Source organism: Leuciscus leuciscus, assembly GCF_965113295.1.
Source record: "Leuciscus leuciscus genome assembly, chromosome: 1".
Classification (NCBI taxonomy): Eukaryota; Metazoa; Chordata; class Actinopteri; order Cypriniformes; family Leuciscidae; genus Leuciscus; species Leuciscus leuciscus.
The window spans coordinates 47,791,079-47,804,565 of NC_138725.1; the positions used below are offsets into that span (position 1 = coordinate 47,791,079).

General features: G+C 34.3%; 1 protein-coding gene and 1 long non-coding RNA gene across 4 annotated transcripts in view; one reads left to right on the plus strand and one right to left on the minus strand.

The window, feature by feature from the left end:
* The window catches only part of asic2 (acid-sensing (proton-gated) ion channel 2), a 456,853-nt gene that overhangs the window by 261,611 nt on the left and 181,755 nt on the right, over positions 1-13,487 (minus strand). The window lies entirely within an intron of this gene.
* LOC309505964 lies at positions 7,486-10,049 on the plus strand. The gene is made up of 3 exons (XR_014208603.1): positions 7,486-7,515; positions 7,622-7,782; positions 8,971-10,049. It is a non-coding gene; the product is annotated as an uncharacterized lncRNA (long non-coding RNA).

A 13,487-nucleotide genomic window follows, 5' to 3' on the forward strand; every position in this document is an offset into this window, starting at 1 on the left:
ATCATACTGTCTCACTCTGTTTATGTCTCTATTCATAATCCAGGTCTCTGTTCAACTGGATTGTGTTATTTTTACATGTCATATGAAACCGTAATTTATCTGTAATTTCACATATCTGTCATTCCTACAGTATGTATGTGTGTGACTACATGTTGTCTGAGTGTGTATGTGATTTGACAAAACCTTAATTTAGGGAAATCTGTGAACCTGACCATTCTGAGAGACCAGCTAAGACCAGCAAACCATCGGGTTTGAGACCATAAAATATAGGTAGAGTACAGTTCAAAAGTTTCGGGTTGATTCGATTTTTTTAATGTTTTTAAAAGAAATTTCTTACGCACACCAAGGCTGCATTTATTTGATTAAAATACAGTTCATACAGCAATATTACAATTTAAAATAATTTTAAATCTATTTAAAAAAAATTTTTTATTCCATTACTCCAGATCCTTTAGAAATCATTATAATAAGCTGATTTGCTGCTCAAGAAACATTTCTATTATTATCAATGTTGGAAAAAGTTTATGCTGAAAACAATGCTGCTTAATATTATTGTGGAAACCGTAATATATCATAAAATCAAAAACATTTGTTTGAAATATAATTTTTTTGGGGTGTATTAGAATCTGCGTTCATGCTTGATTGTTCAAAAAACACATTCTTTTTAACATATTTTACATTAAATCATATAGGTTCTGGAAGCACTTCTCCATAAAATGTGAAGCACACAGATAAACGTTGGGGTTGTAATGTTCAGGAACAGATCCATTTTAACCACTTTAACTAGTTCATCAGGCTTAGGAAGGTCAAACAAAAGGGGTGGAAAAAACGGTGTCTCTTTGACATAGCAGCATCTCAGCCAGGCCTTGCACCCTTTTTTGCATATTTTGTGGGTGGGAATTATTTAAATAAGTAACATTATGACTTCAAAAAGCACAGAAGAAATCGTGTTGTAGTCCAAACGAGCCGTTCATTGTAGTTCTTGAATAGGGGATTCTGTTATCTTTTATTCTGTTAAAATTAGGGCTGGGGGAATTAACGCGTTAATCTTTGCGATTAATTTGAGATGTTAAAAAAAAATAACGCAATTAACGCAGCACTTTTTTTTTGCCTCGTTTTAATGACTTCCTGTTGCGGCTGCTATTGAAAAGGCCAAAAATATGCCGTCCCGCCCCTCCGTGTTCGGCGATCAGGTTTCATTCTCGCGCAGCTTTCATGAGCGGGTCTTTTCCGCTCCGTGTGTGCGCCCGCTCTCCGTTCTGTGTGTGTGTGTGTGTGTGTGTGTGTGTGTCGGCGCGCTTCTGCGCTCTCTGCTCAATGTTCCGCTCCGTGTTTGCGCTGCGCGTTCTGCTCTGTCGTTAACGGCCCAAACTCTCCAATCATGTACCGATCAAGCACTGGAAAAGCAAAGTCCGCTCAAATAACGTGAAATTTCTCAGTAGTACACTTCTGTTTGCAATAGCCCTACTGAGCTGGTATAGTCATGCTGGCCAACAATGGTAAAATTACCTGCTCTGATCACATGCTCTGGTAATAATAGCTTAGTAGGACTATATTTTATTTTGATAATTTGTAAAAAAAAAAAAATAATAATAATAATAAAAAAATAAAAATAAAATAATACTGTTAAATTGATTATGTTGATTGATTATTGAAAAATAATAATATATTGATATATTGATGTTTAATATTTTAATATAGGGCTATTTTCTGTTCCTTTTTTTTCCCCTGTGTTGTTTAATTTAATTAGGTGATTCTATATTGATGATTACAAGCTTGGGGGAAATGCAATTAATTGCAATTAATTACAGCAAATTGTGCGATTAATTAGTTATTTTCTTTTAATCGATTCCCAGCCCTAGTTAAAATATCTCCCTTTGGAGTGGACTTTGAGTTTTGTAACCTTGCAGATATGTTTATGCTCAAACAGCAACATTACACACTAACTAAAGTTGAAAAAAGTGAAAAAGCATAATAGGACACTTTTAAAAAGAAGCATTATTCAAAAGTATTTTTTTTTTTAAGTCTTACTGAACCCAAACTTTTAAATATAAAAATAAATATATATATTTAGTATCAAGTATGACTTGATTACATAAAAAAATGTATGTGTGGGTGCATCATCTCTTCCTGGCAGTATGTTGCAGCTTCTGTCTCTCTTTAAATAAGTAACAGTTAATCCTCAGTTCACACTCTCTTGTCATATTTGTTTTCATCCTTAAGCTGATGTGTATCATTTCAAAAATACTTTCTCCGATGCCATCTTAATGTGTATAGACAACTATAAGTAAGCCAAAGGGACAACTATACATCAGTCATTCATAGGTTGATGTCCCTGAAGCATGTAAACACTGTTGCTTTCAAAACATTGCTATGTCCTTAAGCAGCCCAACAAAGCAACTTTGTAACAGATGAGCAGAAACCTGCACGAATCATTATTTTTCAGCTTATCCATTTGGTTTGATGGTGCTAGTGAAATAACACACCACAGCTTCAAACTCCTTGAGGACAATGTGAGCCACACAAAACAGAGTCGCCTAAAGATGGAAAAATGTCCTATTAGCCTGATAAAGGACTGCAGAGATTGAATGCAGTGCCACAAATCAAAACCAAACAGAACGTCCCAGGACACATGCCATTATTAGCCTTAAAGCTCAGACTGATTAATCATGGGTAAAGAAAGAAAAGGCATATATGCAAGAGCTGAAATAAGACAACCCTGAAAGTGAAAAAAACTGTCCCTTATCTCCAATCTAGTACTTTTTATCTCCGTTGTACAAAAATTCGGTGTCTAAAGCTACAGTGGTTTGTCTTGCCACTGCCCTCCACAGGGAGTTCACATGAGAGGACAGATCAAGGGCTTCATCTACAATAGCAGCGCTGCCAAGGCAAATAGGTTGATGACTTACCTGTGTGGCCCGAGGAGGAGTCCAGGTTCAGAGAGGTGTTGAAAATGATGTCAAGGAGGAGGGTATTACCAGCATGGGGGAAAAAAAACAGAGAAAAATGCACATTTACAATATTGTACTAATACTCACTGATAGGGAAAAATGTTTGTGTTAAAGGAATTCTGTGAGACTGGATTTGTAATATCAGGTAAGACTGGGCAATATACTGTATAATGTTACACAAGATTTATATTTCAAATGAATGTTGTTCATTTAAACTTTCTATAGACCCTGAGTTTGGAAATAAAGCTTAATTGAGTTTCTAGTTATCAAATTTTTTTTGAAAATATTAAAATAATACACAAAAATATTAAGGAGCACAACATTGATAATAATAAGAAATGTTTCTTGATCAGCAAATCATATCATCTTAAAATGATTTCTGGAGGATCATGTGACACTGAAGACTGGAGGAATGATGCTGAAAATGCATGGACGTGCGTATACAACATTCTGACTCAATTTTTGCTAATGAGGTTTAAGAACAAAACAAGCAAAATTGTATTGAATGTATTGTAAATGATCAACATGTCCAGTCCTTAACCTTTAATCACTGTTAAAAAAGGACAACACTTAAGGTGTTTGGGGTCATTTTGACCCCAAACTTTTAAAGAGCAATTGCATAAGGAAATATAATTTTTTTATATGGAAAACTATATATCTTTTTTTTTATTTACTTCTAAACTATCCATTTATGCTGTGTTTTTGTGGAAATTTTGAAGTTTTTTACCTATTTACTGCACAAATACATAACTAGGCCATAAATTGGCTCATGAAAAATGATTTTTAAAAGAAAAAATGACTTAAATGATGATCATAATTAAATATAAATAGTTTCTGGACATTGCTCTATGTGTTAGGGATAGAACACTGCCATCTAAAGGTTAGTTGAAAAACTTTATTTCTTATAGGAAAGGAATTAAAGTGCAATGGCCAAAGATATCCCATAGAGGGCCATAGAGAATCATTCATTCAACAAGCTTGTTCCATGTTGCATATGTGACATGTGTGTGTTTGTGTGTGTTTGTGTGTGTGTGTGTATGAGATAGAAAGTTCGTTCCACTTTGGGTTTATGCTCTAGGACCAGACCTTGATTTAAATGTAAATTTTTTTTAGATTTATGCCAGTTTTGTTTATTTTATTTGCCAATTTCTAAAAAAATACTCTCTGTTGCAGTGACATACATGTGTGTGTTTGTGTGTGTTTGTGTGTGTGTGTGTATGAGATAGAAAGTTCGTTCCACTTTGGGTTTATGCTCTAGGACCAGACCTTGATTTAAATGTAAATTTTTTTAGATTTATGCCAGTTTTGTTTATTTTATTTGCCAATTTCTATAAAAATACTCTCTGTTGCAGTGACATACATGTGTGTGTTTGTGTGTGTTTGTGTGTGTGTGTGTATGAGATAGAAAGTTCGTTCCACTTTGGGTTTATGCTCTAGGACCAGACCTTGATTTAAATGTAATTTTTTTTTACATTTATGCCAGTTTTGTTTATTTTATTTGCCAATTTCTATAAAAATACTCTCTGTTGCAGTGACATACATGTGTGTGTTTGTGTGTGTTTGTGTGTGTGTGTGTATGAGATAGAAAGTTCGTTCCACTTTGGGTTTATGCTCTAGGACCAGACCTTGATTTAGATGTAATTTTTTTTAGATTTATGCCAGTTTTGTTTATTTTATTTGCCAATTTCTATAAAAATACTCTCTGTTGCAGTGACATACATGTGTGTGTTTGTGTGTGTTTGTGTGTGTTTGTGTGTGTTTGTGTGTGTTTGTGTGTGTGTGTGTATGAGATAGAAAGTTCGTTCCACTTTGGGTTTATGCTCTAGGACCAGACCTTGATTTAAATGTAATTTCTTTTAGATTTATGCCAGTTTTGTTTATTTTATTTGCCAATTTCTGTAAAAATGCTCTCTGTTGCAAACACATACATTTGTGTGTTTGTTTATGTGTTTGTGTGTGTGTGTGTGTGTGTGTGTATGAGATAGAAAGTTCGCTCTACTTTTTATTTATGCTCTAGGACCAGACCTTGGTTTCTATGTAGAAATTTTCAGATTTATAATGGATTTACTTTTATTTTTTTGACAAATAAAATAAAAAAAAGTCATTTTTTTCATTTTCCCATTCATTTTCAATGTGGGGTCATTTTGACCCCAAACACCTTAAAAGGTAAAAAAAAATTTACACACCTTTAGAACAACCAAATCAAGCCCAGTTTTTTTGTGCATGTTTAGATAGATTATTTAGTAAAAGTTCCAGAGTTTCATGCCCCTGAGATGAAGTTAACACTTTTAAAAAATGAAGGAAAAATCCATTGGGGTCTGTATGACCCCAAACACTAATTAAAGGTTAAGTGGTTTAAACGTTGAATGTAGTTATTTTCAACTATATTTAATTTCCCATGCTCCTTACATCAAGTTCGAAGATGTACATTGGACATAATCATCATGACCTGCAAGGTCAAAGCATTATTGGATAAAAAGTGCTTAGAATAACAGAGTAAGAGTAAAATTCTGCATTGAAAGATTGTTAAACATTAGCGATGTCAAGAAAAAGTTATTTATCACAGGCTTGAATCAAGGACAGATCTGAAGGCCTTCAGGCATTTTCTCCAGGCCTCAGGCATGAGGTAATCATACATGAAGAGGGTATATGCTCACATGATCCTTACTTAATTTTCTTTCAGCGATAACAGAAACATTGATTGAACACACACTTACTCTCTCAAATCAATAGAGAGGTAAGAGACAGACACACCTAAATCCCTCATTCAGGTTTGATTTGTAGCCTCATACTCTTCTCCATCTTCACCTCCACACGTCAACTCAGCTCCAGACGCTAATGTGATCATTGCCACCCACAAGCCGGTCCCAGTGCGGACACTAGCTAGCGCTTTCACACTCAGATGTGCTGACGCTCCCTTTGATCAACTGCCCCTCAGCCTGTAAGGCCGGCTAGAAATGATCACAAATAGCAGCATATGATCAAAGCCCTGCATGTCTGATTTTGTCATGTAAAATAAACATGATCCATTGCCTCTTGTTCTACAGCTTGAATCTGTTACACTGTAAAAAATGATTCCGCATTTTAGTTGTTTCAATGTAATTTTGTAAGTTTATACAACTTGTGGTTTCTGAATTTGTTAATTCAACTTAACATGTTAAGTTTTCACTGTCTCAACTAGTCTGCAAGTTGACATAACTAGAGTATTTGCCGCCTCAACTTAAAAACATATGCTGAACCAGTAAGGTTAGTTCTCATTTTTTATCGCGAGATGAGATCACGTGAAGCGCGAAACAAACAGGTCTCTCGCCATGACTCCTTCATCGGCCATTGCTGGAGAGTTTATCGGCAGATGATTTAATTCTTCCACTATCATCAAATATGGTAAGTAAATATTCGTTAATATGATGTAATAACTTGTAAAATGACATATGAAGTAATCATCCATGTATTGTTCAATATCAACGTTTCTAGATCACATTGGACTGTTGCTAATCCAGTTTTACCAGTTTAACGTTACATAGGCTAATATATATATATATATATATATATATATATATATATATATATATATATATATATATATATATATATATATATATATATATATTAATTATGTGAGAGAGACTGATATATGGATGAATGATAAAATAGCCTAGAGAGCGGGAAAAGCATGTCGTGAAAAATAACGCATTTCTACCATGTTTGTTCACTCTCATGTTCAAGTTATTTGCGCCAAAATCACCAAGTCTAATCACCATTCAGGCAAAGCAGCGTCGACGCGTGAGTACGACAACAACGAGCTGACAAATAATGTAACGTTAATTTAATGTAAAACTGTGTGAGTGGTGCGGCAGGATTATCAGAATCCTCCGGTGTTCGAGATGGACGCTCCATAACTGAAAAGTTGTTGTACAACTGTCTAGTTTTACTTATTAAATGTCGAACTTAAAAGACTGTGGTCAGTTATGTTTAGTTTATTGTGGGAGATTATGTAACTATAGCAACCGCTTAACCATCGCAGTGTTTTCCCCAGAACTAGTGAAATGCTTAGCAGCTAATACTGTCCTAATAAGGTCTTAATAGTAATGTCAATAAATATATATCCACAAATTTGGTGATAAACTATTATTGATCTAGTCTTGATCTTGATTGTGTATGTGTACTCGGTTTATTAAATGTTAGTTGACTTAATTGTTCTTTTCTTTTGCCCTTGACCAATAAAGTGGAGCAGCAAGTTCTGTTTATTCAAGACAACCAATGAACGCATTGTCAGAAGGCACTACAAGCTGAAGCACTGCCATCATGTAAGTAACTGTCTGCTTCCCTGCATCTATAAAGACTGTGTGTGTTCATTTAGAACTGAGTTTGCTCTAAAAAATACATTTGTCCAGGGACCATACACAATCTGTCCGGCTCTGTGCTGCAGCTTTTACGTTGAACTGTGATCTTTATGCTTTCTCAGAGACCTGTGGCATTACAGGCAGACAGGAGAGTTAAAAAAGGATCCTCCAGTATCTGCTATGGAAAAAGTGGTGGCCGGTTCTTTTTTTGTGAGAGACAGGTAAAGTCCTACACTGCTGAAAATGGTGTTTAGATGAATATGTAGATATATTATTTTGCAGTGTTGTTTAACATGCTGCTGTTATGTTTGTGTCATTTAATATTAGTTTAGATCAGTGCAGAATTCAACATGCTAATTTCACTGGACCTGAGCAAGTCCTTTTATGAGGGTCTTGACTGGCATCTACCAAAACTGTTGTGTCTACCGTTCAAGCACTTTGCTGACATTGCTGAAATGAGGACCATAATGGACAGCCTAGATAAAAATGTAAGTACATATATTTCTACTGTACTTTTTTCATAAACATTATGGGCACTTCCTTTCTTGCCATTTCTGTTGTCGTGCATATTTTTTATTAGTGCTGCAAAATATTGAAGAAAAAAGTAATATGTCATTTGTTAATGCGTATTTAAAATAAATTAAAATTAGTCACCTTCTAGTCAATCATTTTATAATGACATATTAAAGGTGGTATCAGCGATTTCAGGCCCAAACATAAATGATCACATTCATCTAATATTTCCTAACGATCCGCTAGCTGCCCGCCCCATAAGCATGCTGTCAAAAAACCGCGTCTCTCTAGGTAGCCTAGGCTCTGAGATCTGCACACAAAAACAGTTGGTATCAACATCACTCAAAACCAAAATAAATAGTTTTCCAACCAATCATCGACAGGGGCGGGTGTTGTGAGGTTTTGCGCTCGTGCACGGCTGCCTATGACGGCTGCACGCGAAAACCTCACAACACCCGCCCCTGTCGATGATTGGTTGGAACACTATTTATTTTGGTTTTGAGTGATGTTGATACCAGGGCAATTCCACGCAAAACTGTCACATCCATAACGCCAACACAATGCCATGGTATTTAGTTGGCGTTATGGATGTGACAGTTTTGCATGGAATTGCCCACCAACTGTTTTTGTGTGCAGATCTCAGAGCCTAGGCTACCTAGAGAGACGCGGTTTTTTGACAGCAAGCTTATGGGGCGGGCAGCTAGCGGATCGTTAGGAAATATTAGATGAATGTGATCATTTATGTTTGGGCCTGAAATCGCTGATACCACCTTTAAGTTTTATCTTTGATAATCAAAATTACATTTTGGAAGAAAAAAGTCCCCTGTGAAATCAATTTCTTTAGGCCTTAAAATATTGTAGCTTGATTGTAACATTTTATAATGCTTCATTTAGTGTACAGATGCAAAATGCCTCAGTTTATTCACAGTGTATAGTATTTGACCTAAGTCTCTCAGTTTAAAGGTTTTTTACAGGATAGTTCATTCAAAAATGAAAGTTCTCTCATCAATTACTCGCCCTCATATTGTTCCAAGCCTGTAAGACCTTTAATCTTCTTCGGAACACTAAATAAGACTTGGTGTACTCATGTTGTGTTTAAGTGGTTGAGCTTCAGTGTTGTATGTGTGAAAGCACATTTTGAAGTTTGTCATTTTTTAATACAGCACACAGATTCCGAAGAAGATATGATCGGGGCATGACTCTAGGAATCATCGCAGTGGTGGAAGATGTGATAGACCCAATTCCATGCAACTCTAGTGATGTGGCCCTTGTAATCGAGGAAGCAGTTGTTCTGCGAGGATTTGGTGACATACAAATGACATTGCTTTATGCTCTCAACATAAACTACCCCAGAAAACACCTCAGATACACTTTCGAGGTGATTCATGAACATTGGAGCTGATACCTGCAGTGCAAGAGTGCACTCTCTTAAAAATACATTGTTGAATTAAAGATGTTGTTGAGGTAAGGTATGTATTTCTACAAAGAGCCTGTGTTTTCATCTGTATTTTTTTGTTTACCCATGTTTTTACAAGTTCTCTGCATCAAGGGCCTGACATCATTTTCATTGTTTAACTTTGTTTAATTTTACTTGGCTAAAACATATATTAAGATTTCATGTGGTTTAAAGTTATTTCACAGTTAAAGAGGTATTATTAATGTGAAAAATCTTAAAGTGTTAGTTTAACCTAAATTAAAATTATTTTGTTAAATGTTAGATCTCATGTTGCTCCAAACCTAAAAGACCTTTGTTTATCTTTGAAACATAAATTAAGATATTTTTTTAAATGAAATCTTTGATCTTTCTGTCCCTCCTTTGACATCCTATTCAACTAATACTTTCAAGGTCCAGAAAAGACATCCTTAAAGTAATCCAAGTGACGTCAGTGGTTTATATATTTGTTTACATGCAGCAGTGTCAGCTTTCGCGTCGACACAAGAATCATGTGCTGCTATGTTCTTGTAAACATTTGATGGAGAAAACTATTTAATAAATAAAATGGAATGAAACACTGACAATGCTTCATAAAACCTAGGTTAAACCACTGGAGTCACTTGGATTACTTTAAGGATGTCTTTTCTGGACCTTGAAAGTGCTAGTTGCTTAGGCTGTCAAAGGAGGGACAGAAAGCTCACCGATTTTATTAAAAAGATCTTCATTTGTCTACCAACAATGGAAAGTATTAACAGGTATTAACAGGTGAGCAACTTTTTTTGTGTGAACTGAGACTTTAAGATTTTTCACATAAATATACCCCCTTGTGAAATAACTTTAAAACACATGAAATCTTAATATATGTTTTAGCCAAGTAAAATTTTAAAAAATTAAGCAATGAGAATGCATGTCAGGTCATCAATGCTGAAAACTTGTACAAACATGAAAAAAATCCCACATGAATACACTTTCTATGCATTTTTCAAATACATTTTTATCTTTAAACTTCATGCAATTGTGATATAATTGTATTCCTTTGAATATGTTGTTTATTCTTAACATTTATTGATTTGTAAGGAACAATAAAACCATTTGTATGGAAAAATCTGTTATTTATTTGGTTGAGTGTGCTATATTGCAAGTTGAGAAAATATGCTAAATTAAGTTCAATGAACATACACTTTAGTACAGATAACTTGAAAATGTAAGTTATCGTATTTCAACTAATATTTAGAAGTCCAGGTAACTTGAACATGTAAGTTATTGTATTTCAACTAATCTTTACAAGTCCAGGTAACTTGAAAATGTAAGTTATCGTATTTCAACTAATCTTTACAAGTCCAGGTAACTTGAAAATGTAAGTTATCGTATTTCAACTAATCTTTACAAATCCAGGTAACTTGAAAATGTAAGTTATTGTATTTCAACTAATCTTTACAAGTCCAGGTAACTTGAAATAAGTTGTTGGCTCAACTATTTTAACTATGTCAACTAAACTTTTTAAGTTGAACATACTTAGTAGATTAAGTCAATAAAACTTAACTGAGTCAAAGCAAAAAAATAACTAAAAAATGTAAGTTGAGTGAACAAATTTTTTTTTACAGTGTACGTACTTGCACCGCTGCTATTCGGTGATGGGATCTTTGCTCTTTGTTTGAGTTTAAGAAGGGCAAACCTTCTGATCTGGAATCTGTATCACTTTCAGTTTATGAGTTGAAATTTGAACTTAATTCTACTTCCTGTTATTCTCATTCAACTTCCAATTCAGCTTACTCAGCTGAATATAATTTTTTTTTTTTTTTTTTTTTATATGATTGAATACTAAATATACCAAATTTATACCAATACTATTTAATAATATTACAATTAATATTAATTAATATTAAATGTATTATTTCATTTCATCCGTTTCAATTCTACTTCCTTACTTTTAAATTCAAATTCAGAAAGGATATTATAGTATACACTACCATTTAAACGTTTGGGTTAAGTAAGATTTTTAAAAAAGAAGAAAAGAAAGAAAGAAAGAAAGAAAGAAAGAAAGAAAGAAAGAAAGAAAGAAAGAAAGAAAGAAAGAAAGAAAGAAAGATGAAAAAACTCATGTTTTACATTGCGATAATAATAAATGTTTCTTGAGCAGCAAATCATCCTATTAGAATGATTTCTGAAGGGTCATGTGACACTGAAGACTGGAGTAATGATGCTGAAAATTCAGCTTTGCATCACATGAATAAATTACATTTTAAAATAAAAACAGAAAACGCTTATTTTAAAGTGTAATAATATTTCACAATATTACTGTTTTTTTTTATTATTAAATAAATGCAGCCATTGTGATCATAAGAGACTTCTTAAAAAAAAAAAAACTTGAAAACATAAAAAAAAACTACTAACTCTAAACTTTTGAATGGTACTGTATATATTCAGTATCTTATAGTAGATATTTTGCCAGAGTCCAAATCTTTTTGGAGGATTCATAAAAGTGTGAAATGTCTGTCTGCTGCATCTGACGCTCAGGACAGCAACCATCAGTCAGTCAGTCTTGTCATAATCTCATTTTTATTCGTCTCAGTGATTGCCTCAAAAAGTTGATTTGATATTGTGTACTTCTGAAAGCGCTGTCAACACCTGAGCAGCTGCCAATGAGATGAATGTGAATGCTAAATGATAACTCTCTCCTTTCCCTTCAGCCCACCTAGATAGTACGAGGGGGGTCCAAAAGATGTATTTGCGTCTTGTAAAATGACTGACAGATTCAAATAGTAGATCCACAATATAAATGTGTGGAGGTGTAGAGTTCAGTGAGGCCCTCTCTGTCTCATTTTGTTCCAGCGGAATCCCATGAGACCCTCAAAAGTCAGACAGCAGGGATTTAACCATTCTTCTGAAGGCAGGAGACTGCTAAACTGCTTTCTACTGCATAAGAAAGCAAAAGCTCTTCTGAGAGGAGAGACCTGCCAACCAGGTGTGTGTGTGTGTGTGTGTGTGTGTGTGTGTGCGCCAGGGAGGATAGGGAAGAAGGAAAAGACAGAAGGAGGTAGAATGAAAACAGAGAACAAGGTTCTAGTGAGAATTTGAAGAAAATGTATGTTTAGGAGAGGTTCCATCTGCTCAGGCGTATGTGATGATGGATTGGATATGTTGCTGGCAAAGCTTTAAAGCTAAACTTTACCAACGGAGTTTGATGTCATATTAAAGTTTGGTACTACAGTATTACCACTGTACCACCTGTGTTTCTTTTACATCCAGTTTTATTCAAGCACAAATCAAGGTCTTGGGGGTTTACTTGAAAATAACAGGCAAGTGTCTTAAGGCAGATTCACAATGCACCAGATGCAACAGATGCTTCTTCGGGTTTGTTGGATCAGTGTGTTACCCCTGTCAGCGTTGGTCGGCTCTCGTTTGTCGGGTCTTGGAATGCCTGAGAAGTGACGTACTGTAATCTGGTGATTTGGTCGGCATCTGTTGATGCAATGTAAATTGGCCTTTAGAGTAAATTGATAAAAGTTTGACTGGCTAGCATGTTTAGCCTCAACTTTCTGCAGGAATAACAAAATGTTTCTCTATTGACAGCTATCTAGAAATGGCTGTGTAATGACGGAATACTAAACAATATAATTATATAACGGTACTGACGATTTAAAAAAATAAATATTGATAGCATGTTAATACAACACATATGATAATATTGTGAATATGTCTGATTGGAGTGTTTCATTGATCAAAGCTTTTGTACAGTTTTTGTACAGAACAGAAACAGAATAAAGTTAGACTTGATTTGACTGATAGCATTATTTATTTGTTTTGTTTATTTTTATATATATTTTTAAAGTGCTATATATAATGTTGTTATTGTGAATTATTTTGGCTACAATTATAGCGTAGTAAAATTTTATATTGTGACAGCCCTATTCTGGATTATAATTTTTTACTTTGCATTTGAAGAAATCTGAAGATAAACATTTTCAATTACGCATATATAATAAGCATAAAAATGTTTCTAATCAGCTTTACAGACCGTACAATACTTTACAGTATTGTAAATACCTTAAAATACTTACCTTAAAAATGGTTGAGTAAAGAAATTTGGTAAATTATTATTGCAGTAAAAATATTTACTGTAATTAATATTTATTAAACTCATAGAACAGAGGCAACGCTACAGAGGCAACGCTCATAGAAATTTAGCAACGCTAAATGCCAAAAAAATGAAAAGCAACCGTATATAATCATTCATCATGCATT